Raw genomic sequence first — 18,805 nt, 5'->3', positions numbered from 1 at the left:
AGAGTGAGTATGTTATGCAGATTTAAGTTAATGACTTCTCCACTGATAACGTTTCTTGTGGTTTAGAGTCATCCTTTTCTTCCTGGTATGGAGAGGGAGATAGCCTAAGAAATGGAGATTTCCCTTATAAGTGTGAATTTCCCCTACAAAAGAGAACTTTCTACTGTTTTCAGAGCATCTCCTGTGTCTGCAAGTTCTCAAAAATAATCAGTTTAAAATAATCCTTATGCCGAAGAGGCATAGTTTGGAGTAGCACATTCTGCTACCTTCCCATAGTTATTTTCCATCTTTTTGGTCTTTCTATAGATGATACTGAATGAAGAAATAAATATTTTTGTGACTTTCTAAAGAATTGGAATGAAATATTTCACTTGAATAGTTCAGCATGCAACATAAGATAAAGGAAAATTCCCTAGTAAAACTCAGTGAGAGTCAGTTATTGAGAGGACTAATGGGCCTGCTGTAGAGAATTTTGGCTCTACAGCTTGATTGACTAATAACACCCTGATAATGCAAAGGAGCATCAGTAGCCTTCTAGCTATGTGAGTAAGCCTTACTCTGGAGAGAAAAAGTGGTAAAATTTGATACAAGCCATACCATATTGTTACCAAAACCCAGATCTAGTATCAACCTCTCAAGTCTCGTTGTTACTATTGTAGGGGAGGAGGACATTTCCTCTCCCCAAATGGGGTTTCGTCTGGCCAGAGAACGAATTAAATTCACATGAGACAGAATAGCAAGAGAAAATTAAACAAAGCTTTATGAGGAACCATGGCCCAGGGCCTTTCTTTTCAAAGGAAGAAAGGGCACCGAAGAAGTGGGGTGCACATAGTGGTTATATACCCCCAAACGGGGTGTTTCACATGTGGCTGAAATGTCCCTCCCACAATAGTCACAAGATTGCCCTGTCAGCACAGTGCTTGATGGACACAGCAGGTAGTGGTCTGCTGTCTCAGAGGGCGTAGCTGGAGGCAAGTCGATTGTCTGGAGCTGGGCGGTCACAGGTGAGCTCAGCAATCAGTTCCTAGCCTAAAGAAAGATGCTTAATCCTTAAGAAATGCCGAAGTTGGGAGGGGGAGGGAAGTCAGTTATAGGAGGTTACCAGAGAAGCACAATAAAATGCAGATTTTAAGTCGTTGCCTTTGGTATTGATTAAGAGTTTTTAGAGAGAAGGCCATCTCCTTTCTTCTTCCTGGTACAGAGAGGGAGGCAGCTTTTACAGATAGAGATTTACCTTACAAATGTAAATGTGTCCTAAGGAAAGGCAAGTTCCATTCCTCAGAGCCTCCTTCCCTGTCCCAGTTTATCAAAAGCAATCAGCCTCAAATAATCCTCATGCCAAAGAGACATATCTTGGGGTGGCCAACCTCAGGTCCCCACACTATGAACTACAAATAATTCTGTTTCTAGTCTAGATTTGTTATATAGTAATCGGATGATCTAGGGTAAACCATGAGCTTAAAAAGATGACGCACATAAAGTTAATTTTGAAAAGTTTGGAAGTGTTAAAGAAATAGTATTTACTGGTCCCTGGCATATTGCTAGTGAGGGTTCCTGATATGGAACAAGTAGTGACTATAAACAGCAGTTGAAATCAATGAGAGGGAGCCATGTTTGTTTAGATACAGACAAATACTATTTACTGAAGATATAATCAAAATTGAACCATAGAGTTTGCATTGATAAAATTATTAAAGTTAGAGTTATTTATGGCACATTATTATATCCTTTCATATACTCTTTTCACACACTGGTGCTATCTGCCCAATTATTTGGTGAGCTCTCTGAAGTCCAGGCTTTTGTTTTGCTCTGTAAATCCCCCAAATTTAGCACATATTAGGTACTTAATACTATTAAAAAGAGCTTGAGAAAGTTGACCCCTTGATCTGACCCAACATGCATTTTCTCATTTTTCTTGAAGTTTTCCTTGTATTTGCCTGTGCCATAAGAAATTGCCTTAGTCCTAGTCACGTGAGGATTATGTGAAATTTAGCCATATGGAACACTAAAAAGAAAATTAGTCCTCCTGCCCTTACAGAATGAGTTCACATTTAACTTCTGTACTGTAGATAGAAATTCAGTTTTATGAACCAGTTAAAGGAGAAAGTGCATGATGTGCTTTTTGCAGCACTTAGATATTGATATATGATTTTTTTTCTTTTCCCAAAGCTGAGCAGAAGAAGTCACAGCAATATGACTTTTTAAATGTGAGTGAAACTCTCATTTGGAAACTTTCCACTACATAACTCCACTCAATTGACTTGATGACTCGAATAGACACAGGCTGTAGTTTAAAATAGGAACAGAAGACTGAAAACTCTTATAATAACACTAAAGTTGAGGGAAAATATCACACAAGCAGCCTTCTATTTCAGAGTTCTCCTTATGCAACCTTCACACTGCAATGCCTCCATTACGATCAGACCCAAGAGTGCTGGGCATGAGAGGAACCAAGAATCTTCCCAGGCCACGCTCTTGTGTAAAGTTCACATAGTCAAGACAGCCAAAGCTTGCTGGGGATGTGCACTGGCCGACACCTATAGCCCTTTCAGGGAGTAAATGCAACTTATCAGATCTCTGGCTCAGTGATTTTAATAAATGTGTTTGATTCTTCACTACTTAAAATGAAAATCCACTTTATCCAAGAAAAGTTACATAAACATGCTAATCAATATGCATTTTTTCTTTTCTTGCTTTGTATATCAAAAACAAAATCATTTTGTACCTACTGTATTCCATGCACTACACTATATACTAAGGAATAATTTATTTGGGCATTATACTCTATCAGGCACTGAGGGAGGTATTTTGATATGACTGTAAATAATACAGATGTGTTCCCTGCCTTCAGTGGGCAAGCAGCTCACAGTCTAGAGAAGAGCAGAAAAGTAAAGAGATAATGCAATGAAGTGTGATAAATGACTAATGGACATATAAGCAATAACCAGTTCAACAAGCTTTGAAGAGTAGGGTAGAAGAGCATTATGTGTTTGGGGAGTAGGAAGTATTCCATTCGGAGAGTCTGAAATCCTCCAATTTTTATTGTCCTTTCCTTCATAAGCCATAATTTACTATATAAATATTTATTTTTATTATTCTTTATAGTTCTTAGATTTTGGGGACGTGCCCTCCTTCTAAACCCTTCTTTCTTGTATATCTTCCACAAAAATTGAAACTATTTAGAGGAGATTTTCTTCTGAAAAAAATTTAACACGTTATGGTACCTCACTTCCTCTGGGAATTACACTCCCTATTCTTCTAGTAGGGACCATTTTGGACTCCGCTCTGACGATTTAATGCCCATTTTCTTATAAGACATCCTGAAACTATTGACTCAAACCTTGACAAATAGTCCAATATGTGCCCACCAAAGTCCTTCTCTAAGTCTTGTTAGCAACAACAGAGACAATCAATAGCTCTCAAATGATGGAGACCATGGGGATAAAGATCTGAACTTCTGGGAGCAACGAGACTTGGCTTGTTGAGGAGGTGGGTTTATAATGTGAGAAAATAGACCCAACATGGAGAAAGAAGCAGTGATGAAGGCTGAACAAATAGGTTTGGGAAAATTCAGGGCCTGAGACAACTTATTCCTACAGCCAAAGTGCATTTCCTCCTTTTTAAAATTTTAATTGTTCAAAACTTCCTTGAAATTTATGAAACAATAAACGCTGCTTGAACAACGAAAATTCTAAATGATACCAAAGAATTCTAAACGATATATATCTCTATGTTTTATTTTCTTATTTCTTCCTTTACAACATAATCTTCAGGGTAAAACCCTTAATAGACCCTCTATATTTGAAATTATTGTTTATGCAAGTGATATTGATAGTATAATGATATAACAAGAAGAATTTCATGATCCCCATATTTTATTAAAATTGTTCCTGGAAAAAATCTACATGACTATTTATACTTTATCACTTAGTCTCCCTACATTTTACAAATAAAAATCATTCTATGTCTTTATTGAAGTGTTCTTCTTTATCACAAGGGTGAGGGATTGGTGTGTACCTAAATATGTCTAGGTTATCTCTCTGTCTACTTATTTCCTCCTCCTTACAAGAAGAGAAGTAAATACTTACTTGGTAGAATCATATATCCTTTGGAACATATAACAATCTGGAGAAGTAAGTTCACTGCTTTAAAAAGATACTGCATGCCCATTCTGTTTCACCTGATTCTGTTTGACGTGCTGCTGTTCTGAAAGAAGCCCACATTTTAGTAATATCCAAGTGGAAAGTAAAGAGCTATTAAGAGTTCTACTTAAGGTTTGGAGACTTACTTAACTACTGAAGGCTTGTTTCTTCTGGATTCCTACCTAGTTCCTGTATTTCTTTAAAAATGCTTTGTGAAGAAAGTGGGGAGATAATCAGTTTCCAAACCCCCTTTTTAATATTTAAAACATATGAATGGCCAAAAATGTTAAGAAAAAAATTAATTGACCTCCTAAATGACTTCTCTGAACCAAATTAGAGGCCATGTAATTATAGAACATTAAGCCCCTTCCTTCTCCAATTAAATGTTCCAATTCCTAGATCCTGGCCTATTCATACTTTAAGATGGATTGAGGGTATGGACACAGGAGTTTTGAGATTAACCTAACAATTAGTAGGTTTTGCTGTCAATGGAAGTCTAACAGACATAACGCACTTTGCATAAAGGTGAGCATGTTGGTTTCCTATTGCTGCTGTAACAAATTATGATGAACTTAGTGGTTTAAAATAGCACAAATTTATTACCTTACAGTTCTGGAGGTCAAAAGTCCAAAATTAGCCTTACAAGATTAAAATCAATGTGTTGACAGCTGCTTTCCTTTTGAAGACTCCAGGGCAAGAATCTGTGTCTTACCTTTTCCAGTTTCTAGTGACCATCTGCATTCCCTGACTAATGACCCCTTCCTCTATCTTCAAAGAACATTACTCTAATTTCTATTTCCATCATCATATCTTCATTCTCTGACTCTCTCTCATTAAGACCCTCCCGCTTCCCTATTTTAAAGATCCTTGTGATTACATTAGGCTCATCAGGGTAATCCATGAGAGTCTCTCCTCTGAAGACTTTAACTTGCTCACATCTACAAAGGCACTTTTGCTATGTAAGGTAACATTTTTACGTGTTCCAGGAGATTAAGATGTAGATGTCTTTTAGTAACCATTATTTCCTTCTATTACAATATGGTATGAATATCATGGAGGGTGTTAGCTATGAAGAAATGCACTAGAGATCTCATTATGTACCAATCAGAGAAGCTGAAAGTTCTTGGTTTTCTTCAAGGTAATCTGACCTCTTAGAACATAGAAAAAAACAGACAAACTGATATTTAGCATTAACTCCAGATAATGAGTAAGAAATTATTGAAATAATAATTTAAGAGATTGGGAGTGTTCAATAAAATATCATACTAGTTAATCATTCTTTGTTTACTCTTGATGTCCATGTTTGCTACCAAATCCTTTAATATTTTCATTTAGTTATTTTAAGTTCAGTTTAATTACTTACATTAAAAATAATAATTCTACAATATATGACAAAAGGAATACAAATGATAGAACACTGGAGATTGGAAGTAAAATAATGTAAAGTGCTTATATTGTTTGCTAAACTGTAAAACATTTTTTACAGTTTATTGGTATTTTTTGGAAGGTATTGTGATAAATGAAGATGGATATTGTAATCTTGAGAGTAACTACTAAAACATAGCGCACACAAACAAATACAACACACACAAGCACACAGACGCACAACCATAAAAGCAATACAAGAGATACAATGGAATAGCAAAAGAAAATATTTAATTTACCTAACATCAGGCAGAAAGAAAAAATAAATATAAAGCCAATGAATCATAAGAAAATAAACATTGAACTTAAACCAAAACATAAACATAATTATAATAAGCATAAATGAAGTAAATACTCCCCCCAAAAGTATGTAATGTAAGAATGGATTGAAAAGTAAGAATCGATTATGTGCCATTTAAAATAAAGATGTGTTAAAATGAAAAGATAGAGACAGGTTGAAAGTAAAATGATGTGAAAAGATATAATGTGAGAAAACTAGGCACATGAAAGGTGGTTGTGGCTATATGAATATCATATAAAAATAGTTTTCACAAAAAAATTTTTGCTGAAAAAAAATAAATTGCTTAATGACTGAGTCAATCAATTATGAAGACATAACAATTTCAAATGTGTATGTACCTATTAATAAATCTCCAAATAATATTGAAAGTTGATAAAACTAAAGAAGCAAACAAATATATCCACAATCAAAGTTCAATCTTTTAGTATCTCTTTTAGATGTAATAGAATATGTAAAGAAAACACTGTTAAGACTACAGAAGTTTTGAATAACACTGTTAATCAATGTGACTCAATTCACAATCATAGAACTTTAGAACCGAATAAAGCAGAATGCACATTACTCTCAAACAGTACAAAGAATGTTCAAGTTAGACATTATAATGGACCAGAAAAAAAGTCCCAATACATTTTTAAAGATCAAGATCATACAGAATATACACTCATATCACAATAAAATTGAATGAGAAATAAATACTAATATCTAAAAAATTCTAAAATAATTAGAAATAACATGTGTGCACATACATTGGTCAAAGAAAAATCACAAATATACTAGACAGATTGAATTAAATGTTGTTAAATATACAAAATTTGAAATCTTTAGGATGTACTCAACATACTAATCATTAGTAAAATCCTCATAAAAATTATGAGATACAACTTATGCCCATTAGGATAACTATTATTAAAAGAAAAAGAAAATAACAGGTATTGGGGAGGATATACGGAAATTGATACACATTTTTGCAATGCTGGTGGGAATGATGCAGCCAGCATGGAAACAGTATGGCGATTCTTACAAATAAACAAACAAACAAGCAGAATTACTATATGGCTCACCAATTCCACTTGTAGATATTTACCTGAAATAACTGAAAACAGGGACTCAAGGAGATATTTGCATACTTGTCTTCATAGTAGACTATGGGCATAGATAAATGAAACACTAGAGGACAATTTATTGTTTAAAATGCCTATATTAGTGAAGAAGAAGGATGTTAAAGTCAATGACTTCTATTAACACATTAAACATCTTGAAAAATAAGAGAAATATAAACTCAACATGAGTAAAATAAAGGAAGTAAATTAAGAACAGTATAAAAAATGAAATTTAGCAAGTCAAAGGTTTGACTTTTCAAAAGAATAACAAAACTAAAATAAATTCTAGCAAGTCTAAGAGTAACACAAAAGAAGCACAAATCTTTAATATCTGAAAGACAGGTCTTTCTACAAATTATGGAGACATAAAAATAATGAATATTATAAACATTTTTATGCAAAGGTGAAATGGAGAAATGTCTTGAAAAGCATAACTTAAAATTGACACACAAGAAATGAAAAATAGTCATAACTTTATGCTCATTAACAAAATAAATATTAGTTTATTAAACACACATACACACCAATACACATACTCACCACATAGATCAGATGTCTTTAGTGGTGAGTTCTATCAAGTATTTAAGGATAAAATAATATAAATATTACACTAACTCTTTCAGAAAAATCAACAAAAACAGCTTTTTACAAATCACTTTATGGGATTAAGATAATATTTCTTTAAAACCCAGAAAATGGAAGTGATACTGTGGAAGATGGCAAGGAAGGAAGATCCAGGAACTGGCTCCTCCACCAAAACAACTGTTAAGCTGGCAAGAGCTGTCTGAAGAAACTAAGCTGGAACTCTGGAGTCTGTTTGAACATGTGTAGCATCCAGTTGACTGCTCAGATGAAGAAAGAGGAGGGAAAATTTCAGGGAATTTCACTGTTTTGCATAGTGGCCACCATCATTTCCTCCCCAGTCCCACCACAGACAGCCATGGGAATGGCAGCCCTCAATCCTGGTGTGCCTTACTGGTGCCAGTGAAAAATAGAAACTTTGTTGTACAAAATTTGAGGCGATGTGTTTTGATCACTGATTTTGATTGCTTAGAGCCTGACATAGGGACTAGCCATTGTCTCAATACTCTACCCCCCAAATATATACACACACAGGTTGAAGTGTTTTACCTAGTAGTATCAATCAGAGGACATATAAAGACCGATTTTTGCTTTTCTGATTGTGTTCCGCAATTAAGGAAATCTCTGTCAAGACACTGCTGACTGTGGAATAACAGAACAGAGACATCATTGAACATATACAACAAGGAATATAGTCTTTGCGAAAATATTTTAGAAAAGTCATTAAACAAAAAGATGTAACTGGGCCACTATCTTACCCCATCTACAGAAATTAACCCAAAAATGGATTGAATCCTTGAACATAAGACCTGAAACCATAAAACTCATAGAAGAAAATGTAGGGCGGTAAGCTCCCAAACGTTAGTTTTGCAATAATTTTTCGGGCTTGACACTAAAAACATACCCCACAAAAGCAAAAATCAACAAGTGGTACTGCATAGAACTGAAAGGTTTCTGTACGGCAAAGGAAACCATTAACAAAATGAAAAGGCAAGCTATGGAATGGGAGAAAATATTTGTAAGTCACATATCTGATAAAAGATTATTATCCCAAATATATAAAGTACTTGTAAAACTCAACACCAAAAAATCAATCAGATTAAAAAATGGACAGAGGATATGAATAGACATTTTTCTAAAAAGAGACACATAAATGTCCAACAGACACATGAAAAGGTGTTCAATATCATTAATCACGAGGGAAATGCAAATCAAAACCACAATGAGATATCACCTCACCCCTGATAGAATAGCTATTGTAAAAAAGACAAGAATTAACAAGTTTTGGTGAGGATGTGGAGAAAAGTGAACCCTTGTGCAGTTTTGGAGTGAATGCAGATTGGTGCAGCCACTATAGAAAACACTATGAAGCTTCCTCCAAAAATTAAAAATAGAACTACCATGTGATCTAACAATTCCGATTCTGAGTATTCATCCAAAGAAAACACAACTGCTATCTTGAAAAGAAGCTTGCACCCACATGTTCATTGCAGCATTATTTACAATAGCCAAGACATGCAAACAACCTAAGTGCCCATTAATAGATGAAAGGATCAAGAAAATGTGATACACACACACACAAAAGATACACATGATGCAATATTATTCAGCCATAAAAAGAAAGACATCCTGCCATTTTCAAGAATGTGGATGAACCTTGAGAACATTATGCTAAGTGAAGTAAGTCAGACAGAGAAAGAAAAACACTGTATGATGTCACTTATTCACTTATGTATGAAATCTAAAAATATTAAACTCATAGAAGTTGTGGCCAAGGGCTGGAGTTGGTCAAAGGGTACAAACTTTCAGTTATAAGATGAATAAGTTCTGGGGATCTAATGTACAGCATGGTGATTATAGTTAACAATGCTTTCATATACTTGAAAGTTGCTATGAGAGAAAATCTTAAATGTGCTCATCATAACAATAACAACAACAAAATGAAGTGAAGGATGTGTTAACTAACCTTAATCTGCTAAATATTTTGGAATATATAGGTATATTAAATCATCCCATTGTACATCTTAATTTTACACAATGTCATATATCAATTACATCTCAATAAACCTGAAAAGAATAAATATACAGCTTAAAAAATCCCAGGAGGTTTTCTTTTGAGTGTACTGTTGAGTTGATTTTAAAGTTCAGATGGATATGCAAACGATATAGAATACCCAAACTATTCTGAAAAACAACAATTTTGGGGAACTTATTCTATTTGAATTTTGAGACATACTGTGAAACTACCATAATTGAGACAACATAGTATAGATGCTAAGATAAGCAAATAAATCATTGGAATAGAAGAGAATTCAGAAGTAGACTCACATATAAATTTTGGTACTCAACAAGAGTACCAAAACTAATTTGCTTTTAATTTAAAAGGAAAGGAAAGGAAAGTCTTGTCAACAAATAGTGCTACAACTACTGTGTATCTATTTGGGAAGAAAAAAAAGGAACCTTGATTCCGCACCTCACCTGTTATACATATATTAATTGAGGATACATCATACAAATAAACTATGGACTTTAAACAATAATATTCCTAGAAGTACATCAATATTTCCACTGATAAAAAGCATTAATTATTAAAAATTGATAAACTGAACTTCATCATAATTTATAAATTTCTGCTCATCAAAAAACACAGTTAAGAAAATATATAGACAAGCTACTGCTTGGAAGAAAATGTTCAGAATACATCACAATATTATATCTAATGAAGAATTTGTATCAAGAATATATAAAGCTTTCCGACAACTCAATAATAGATAAAATCAGCAAAATATTTGAACAAAAACATTTATAAAATAAAAAGATATATGCACCGCCTCAAGTCAATATCATTAGTCATCAGGGAAATACAAATTAAAGTCAAAATGAGATAAAACACACCCATTAGAAAAATTAAAAGTCCATGTCTGAGAACAGAAATTGTTGGTGAGAATATAGAACAGCTAGAACTCTCTCACATTACTGGTAGGAGTGTAAAAAGGTGCCATCATTTTGGAAAATTACTTGATTGATTTTTTAAAAGTGTAAACAAATGTCTACCCTGTGATGCAACAATTTTATTCCTAGGAATTTAATCATGGGAAATAACAAACATATGTCCATAAAACTCCTTGTACAAGAATGTTGATGGCAGCTATATTCATAATAGCCAAACTTGTCCATCAATAGACAGAATGATAAATATACCGTAGTTGAGTCAAATGATGGAATACTACTTAATGAAAAAAGGAGGAGATAATACGTGCAATTTACACATACAACAATATGGAAAACATTATCCTAAGTAAAATAACCCAGACCCCAAAATATCTACATACTGTTTAATTACATGAAGTTCTAGAATAGACAAAACTCATCTATAGTGATTTTAATTAAATAGTAGCTGTTTGAAGGGTGGCTGATGGACTGTGAAGGGAAACAAGGAATCTCCTGGGATTATGGGAATGTTTTATATCTTGAAATGCTTGTGAGTTATAGTAGGGTACATATTTATCAAAATGATAAAAGTCTAGGCATACTTGTGCATTTTACCGTATATAAAGCAAAGAGTTAAAAAAAAAAAACTCTCCCTTTGCCAATTTCACTTACTCTTAAAAGCTTAAGACATTTAAAATATTAAACAGGATAAAACTATGGAAGAGGAGATTTTGATTAAAAGAATACAAGCGGTATCAAAGAACATAAAGCCAGTGGTCACGTTACTACCTTTAAACTGCTACCTTAAGTCATAAACAACTGCTAAAGGTGGGCTGTGAATTTGAAATTAGATATATTTTCCTTATATGCACATTAATGGACTGTAAATAAAAATTTTTGGTGATTCAGAGTCAAAAGGGCAATCCAAGCTCCAGAGGCCGGCTCCGCACCCTGGAGGGGAAGCTCCGGAGTTCCGCCCAAGCAGCAGACAAAACTCTCTGTCTGCCATTAGCAGAGGGCCAACAGTCAGCATTCAAAACTCTGGGAAAGTCCCTGAGAGAATCCCAGAGGGCGAGGTGACCCCCAGCTGCCGTAGCGCGCCCCGTGGGGCAAGGGATTGCCGGAGATCGCGGAGAGGACTGGGGCTGGGGGGAGCTCCAGAGGCTGGCTCTGTGGCCCGGAGGGGAAACTCCAGAGTTCCGCCTGGGCAGCAGACAAAACTCTCTGTCTGCCATTAGCGGAGGGGTGACACCCAGCATCCACAACACCGGGTGGGTCCCGGAGAGGAGAATATCAGGCAGGGAGCAGCTGACCAGCTACCACTGAAATCAGGATCTCTGGCTACCCCCCAGAGAGGGCAAAGGGCTCCCCGAGTTCCTGGGGAACAGGACTGGGGCTGGGTGGAGTTCCAGCGACCCAGCTCTGTAGCCTAGAGGGAAACCCTACAGGCACACAGCAACCTCAGCAAAAGCCTTTGCACAGCACTAGTAGAGAGCACCCATCCAGCAGCCACAAGGCTGGAAGACCCCGGGACAAAAGTAGCATAGCTAGGTGAGCTAAACACAGACGGTAGAAGATGCCAATAGCTCTGCTGCGACCCATAGTGGACAAGTGAGATTTTGTGGGTGCCGACAGTGACAGAGCAGCAAATATAAGTGATCCTACACCTGGCCGCTGAAAAAGCCCATAACACTGTTGCAGACCCCAAGGAGGGAGCATGTCTAGGTGGGCTGAAACAGTAGGCACCAGCATCCTGAAGCCCCCCTGTGATGACCCCCATGGCAGAAGAGGGAATCAAAAGGACCACTGTGACTACGAGAAGTGGCCCAGGCCCAGTTAGCAACTGTGGATAGGGTTCCTGGTTGGTGCAGCATAAACAGCTGCTCCTCCACCACACCAGCAGAAACACGTGGAAGGAGCAACTAAACTGTATCTCTATGTGGAGGCACAAATCTACAACATCAAGCAATATGAAAAAATACATTAAATCTCCAGAACAGAAGGAAAATAACAAATACATAGAAAACAATCCCAAAGAAAATGAAATATATAACCTAAATGACGATGACTTCAAAACAGCCATCATTAAAATACTCAGTGAGTTAAGAGAGAATTCAGATAGACAACTCAACGAGTTCAGGAGCTATGTGAAAAAAGAGTTTGATACGATAAAGAAGAACCAAACAGAAATACTGGAAATGAAGATCACAATAGAGGAGATTAAGAAAAATCTAGATGCACTGAACACTAGGGCCAATAATATGGAGGAAAGAATTAGCAATTTGGAAGATGGGAATATAGAAATGCTGCAGGCAGAGGAGGAAAGGGAAGTAAGACTAAAAAGAAATGAAGAAACTCTCCCAGAATTATCAGACACAATTAGGAGATGCAACGTAAGGATTATAGGTATACCAGAGGGAGAAGAGAAGAAGAAAGGGGCAGAAAGCCCATTCAAAGAAATAATGGCTGAGAACTTCCCAAATCTGGTGAGAGAGATGGATCTTCAGGTGACAGAAGCCAATAGATCTCCAAACTTTATCAATGCAAGAAGACCAACCCCATGGCACATAGTAGTGAAGCTAGCAAAAGTCAACGACAAGGAGAAAATACTAAGGACAGCCAGACAAAAGAAACTAACCTACAAAGGAACCCCATCAGGCTATCAGCAGATTTCTCAGCAGAAACTTTACAGGCTACAAGAGGGTGGAATGATATATTCAAAAATCTGAAGGACAAAAACCTACAGCCAAGAATTCTCTACCCAGCGAAAATATCTTTCAAATACGATGGAGAAATAAAAACTTTCGCAGATAAACAAAAATTAAGGGAGTTCGTTGCCACAAAACCTCCTCTTCAGGAAATCCTCAGGAAAACCCTCATCCCTGAAAAATCCAAAAAAGGAAAGGGGCTACAAAACCAAGAGCAGAGGAGATAAGTAGAAGGACAGCAACAGAGAGTAGCAGCTCTTCATCAGAACAGATTAAACCATGGGACGAGAAACAAAGGAAATTGAAGAAAACCGGAAAACAAGACACAAAATGGTAGTGGTAGGTCCCCACATCTCAATAATCACTCTAAATGTAAATGGATTGAACTCCCCAATCAAAAGACAGAGAGTGGCAGGATGGATAAAACAACAAGATCCAACAATATGCTGCCTCCAGGAAACACACCTCAGCCCCAAAGACAAACACAGACTCAGAGTGAAGGGATGGAGAACAATACTCCAAGCTAATAATGAACAAAAGAAAGCAAGTGTCGCTATACCAATATCAGACAAGGTAGACTTCAAAGCAAAACAGATAAAGAAAGACAAAGAGGGACAGTATATAATGAGAAAAGGGACTCTCCACCAAGAAGACATAACAGTTATAAATATATACGCACCCAACACCGGAACACCAAAATTTGTAAAGCAACTCTTAATAGAACTAAAAGAAGACATCAACAACAACACAATAATAGTAGGGGACCTCAAAACACCATTAACACCAATGGACAGAACATCCAGACAGAAAATCAACAAGGGAATAATAGAATTAAATGAAAAATTAGACCAGATGCACTTAATAGATATATATAGAACACTTCATCCAAAAACAGCAGGTTACACATTCTTCTCAAGTGCACATGGAACATTCTCAAGGATTGACCATATTTTGGGAAAAAAAGCAAACATCAATAAATGCAAGAGAGTTGAAATAATATCAAGCATCTTTTCTGATCATAATGCTATGAAACTAGAAATCAACTACAAGAAAAAAGCAGAGAAAGGTGCAAAAATGTGGAGACTAAACAACACGCTTCTGAACAAACAATGGATCATTGAGGAAATTAAAGAAGAAATCAAATATTATCTGGAGACAAATGAAAATGAGAACATGACATACCAAATCATTTGGGATGCAGCAAAAGCAGTCCTAAGAGGGAAATTCATCGCAATACAGGCTCACCTCACTAAACAAGAAAAAGCTCACATAAGCAACCTCAAATGACACCTAACAGAACTAGAAAAAGAAGAACAAACAAAGCCCAGAGTCAGTAGAAGGAGGGAAATAATAAAAATAAGAGCAGAAATAAACGATATTGAAACAAAAAAGACAATAGAAAGGATCAATGAAACAAAGAGTTGGTTCTTGGAAAAAATTAACAAAATCGACAAACCTTTAGCCAGACTCACCAAGAAAAGAAGAGAGAAATTGCAAATAAATAAAATTAGGAATGAGAGAGGAGAAATCACAACAGATACCAAGGAAATACAAGGGATCATAAGAGAATACTATGAAAAACTATATGCCAACAAATTGAACAACCTGGAAGAAATGGACAAATTCCTAGACTCCTACCACCTCCCCAAACTGAATCAGGAAGAAATGGAGAATCTGAACAGGCCAATCACAAGTAAGGAAATAGAAACGGTAATCAAAAACCTCCCCAAAAATAAGAGTCCAGGACCTGACGGCTTCTCTGGAGAATTCTACCAAACATTCAAAGAAGACTTAATACCTATTCTTCTCAAACTATTCCAGAAAATTGAGGAAGATGGAGTACTCCCTAACACATTCTATGAAGCCAACATCACTCTGATCCCCAAACCTGACAAGGACAACACAAAGAAGGAGAACTACAGGCCCATATCACTGATGAACATAGATGCAAAAATCCTCAACAAAATTCTGGCAAACCGAATACAGCAATACATCAAAAAGATTATATACCATGATCAAGTGGGATTTATACCAGGGATACAGGGATGGTTCAACATCTGCAAGTCAATCAACATGATACACTACATCAACAAAATGAAAAACAAAAACCATATGATCATCTCAATAGATGCAGAGAAAGCATTCGACAAGATCCAACACCCATTTATGATAAAAACCCTCAATAAAATGGGTATAGAAGGAAAGTACCTCAACATAATAAAGGCCATATATGACAGACCCACAGCCAACATCATACTCAATGGACAAAAACTTAAAGCCATCCCTCTGAGGACAGGAACAAGACAAGGGTGCCCACTTTAATGACTCCTATTCAACATAGTACTGGAGGTGTTGGCCAGAGCAATTCGGCAGGAAAAAGAAATAAAAGGGATCCAAATAGATAATGAAGAAGTAAAACTCTCGCTGTTTGCAGACGACATGATCTTATATATAGAAAACCCCAAAGAATCCATAGAAAAACTATTAGAAACAATCAACAACTACAGCAAAGTAGCAGGGTATAAAATCAACATACATAAATCAGTAGCATTTCTATACACTAACAATGAACTAACAGAAAAAGAACTCAAGAACTCAATCCCATTCACAATTGCAACGAAAAGAATAAAATACCTTGGGATAAACTTAACCAAGGAAGTGAAGGATCTATACAATGAAAACTACAAGACTTTCTTGAAAGAAATTGACGATGACATAAAGAGATGGAAAGACGTTCCATGCACATGGATTGGAAGAATAAACATAGTTAAAATGTCCGTACTACCTAAAGCAATCTACAGATTCAATGCTATCCCAATCAGAATCCCAAGAACATTCTTCACAGAAATTGAACAAAGAATCCTAAAATTCATATGGGGCAAAAAAAGACCGCAAATTGCTAAAGCAATCCTGAGCAAGAAAAACAAAGCCGGTGGAATCACAATCCCCGATTTCAAAACATGCTACAAAGCTACAGTGATCAAAACAGCATGGTACTGGTACAAAAACAGGTCCACAGATCAATGGAACAGAATTGAAAGCCCAGAGATAAAACCACACATCTATGGACAGCTAATCTTCGACAAAGGAGCAGAGGGCCTACAATGGAGAAAAGAAAGTCTCTTCAACAAATGGTGCTGGGAAAACTGGACAGCCACATGCAAAAGATTGAAAATTGACCATTCTTTTTCACCACACACCAAAATAAACTCAAAATGGATCAAAGACCTAAAGATTAAGCCTGAAACAATAAGTCTTTTAGAAGAGTATATAGGCAGTACACTCTTTGACATCAGTTTCAAAAGAATCTTTTTGGACACTATAACTCCTCAGTTGAGGGAAACAATAGAAAGAATAAACAAATGGGACTTCATCAGACTAAAGAGCTTCTTTAAGGCAAGGGAAAACCGGATTGAAACAAAAAAATAGCTCACTAATTGGGGAAAAATATTTACAAGCCACTTATCCGACAAAGGGTTAATCTCCATAATATACAAAGAACTCACACGGCTTAACAACAAAAAAACAAACAACCCGATCAAAAGATGAGCAGAGGACATGAACAGACATTTCTCAAAAGAAGATATGAATATGGCCAATAGACACATGAAAAGATGTTCATCATCGCTAATCATCAGGGAAATGCAAATCAAAACTACACTAAGATATCATCTCACACCCATTAGATTGGCAAGAACATCCAAAACCAAGAGCGACAAATGTTGGAGAGGTTGTGGAGGAAAAGGAACCCTCATACACTGTTGGTGGGAATGCAAACTGGTACAGCCACTATGGAAAACAGTATGGAGATTTCTCAAAAAGTTAAAAATAGAAATACCCTATGACCCAGCCATCCCATTACTGGGTATCTATCCTAAGAACCTGAAATCAGAAATCCCAAGAGTCCCTTGCACCCCTATGTTCATCGCAGCATTATTTACAATAGCCAAGATGTGGAACCAACCTACATGCCCAGAAACTGATGATTGGATAAAGAAGATATGGTATATATACACAAAGGAATACTACTCAGCCATAAAAAAAGACAAAATTGGCCCATTCGCAGCAACGTGGATGGACCTCGAGGGTATTATGTTAAGTGAAATAAGCCAGTCAGAGAAAGATGAACTGTATATGACTTCACTCATAGGTGGAAGTTAATATATTGACAAGGAGATCTGATCGGTGGTTACCAGGGAAACGGGGGGGTGGGGGGAGGGCACAAAGGGGGAAGTGGTGTACCAACATCATGACTAACAATAATGTACAACTGAAATCTCACAAGGTTGTAATCTATCATAACATTAATAATAATAATAAAAAAGGGCAATCCATATGTCAGCTTTCCATATGCTTTACCTCATTTTGGGTCCCTAATTTCCACTCAGTCACGTAAATTAGAAACCTAGGAGTCTTCTTAACTCTTAACGTTTCTCTCTTTCTTGTTTCTCACATGGTCTATAAAGTGTTTCTCTTTTTCTCCCTCCAAAACACATCCTCCTTGTCCCTGTGACTACGTCTCTTGCTAAACCTCTCATTTTTTCATGCTTTGACTAATGCCATATGTTCTGACTGGCCCTTATAGCTTTAAGACTTAATCCTATCAAATCCATCTTTTGCCATGACCACTGAGTAACTGATAAAACTAAAGATAATCTGACCACGTCAAGCAATATTGCATACAGTAAAAGTAGGGGTTTGGGGTTTGACCTTCTCTGTTTGAATTTTGACTCCATCATTTGCTAACTTTGTAGACTAAGTCAAATTAAATAACCTCCCTGTTGTATTTTCTCATCTCAGAATGAGATATTTAATGAGTTACTACAATTAAAACACTTAGAAGATTATGTGGCACACATAGAGGAATAATAAACATCAGCTATCATTACTGTCTGTTGTTGTCAGAAATATCAAACAAAAATCCTTTGATATCTGCTTATCATATTATACAAGACCTTCCTTGATCTGCTGCCTTCCTTACGTCTGTAGTTTTCTCTCTGCCGTCCTCCACCTACCAGTTTACTCCAGTATATAAATATCTCATAATTTTCTTTGTATAGCATGGTAAGACATCGCTTTCCTCATACTCTATGCATTCCACCACAGTTTCTTATAAGTAATTTTTCTTATAGCTATTTTCTTAGTAGATAAAGTTGAGGGCAGGGTACATGTATAATTCTTTATCTATCATTGTTTTTTTAGCATATGTTACATACTCAAGAATTGCATAATTGAATAAATGATTTAAAAATCCAGGATTACGAAAAAAGGACAAATTAAATGAAGAGATCAAAACCACCATTTAGAAGGATTAAATACTAAGTATAAAATAATTTCTAAATTATATCCCAAAGGCAAGTCATAAACCCAATACCAGAAAAACTATTATTCTGTAACCCATTTGAAAAAATGATATAAGACATTTTTGCTCATGAGTTTGTGAACAAGAAAATAGCAAATGCGTCATGCAGAGTTTTTGGAAAACAATGATTATTTTTCACAGGTATGTAAAAAGTGGTTTCTTGGATAAAGAATCTGTTCATATGATAATCTTAGAATCAGATAACAAAGAGTCTCTTGCTACTAGCCTAATGACTCTGCATTTAAACAGCAGGG

This window comes from Equus przewalskii, chromosome 17 (assembly GCF_037783145.1).
Source record: "Equus przewalskii isolate Varuska chromosome 17, EquPr2, whole genome shotgun sequence".
Taxonomy (NCBI): domain Eukaryota; kingdom Metazoa; phylum Chordata; class Mammalia; order Perissodactyla; family Equidae; genus Equus; species Equus przewalskii.
This window is presented reverse-complemented; position numbering follows the sequence as displayed.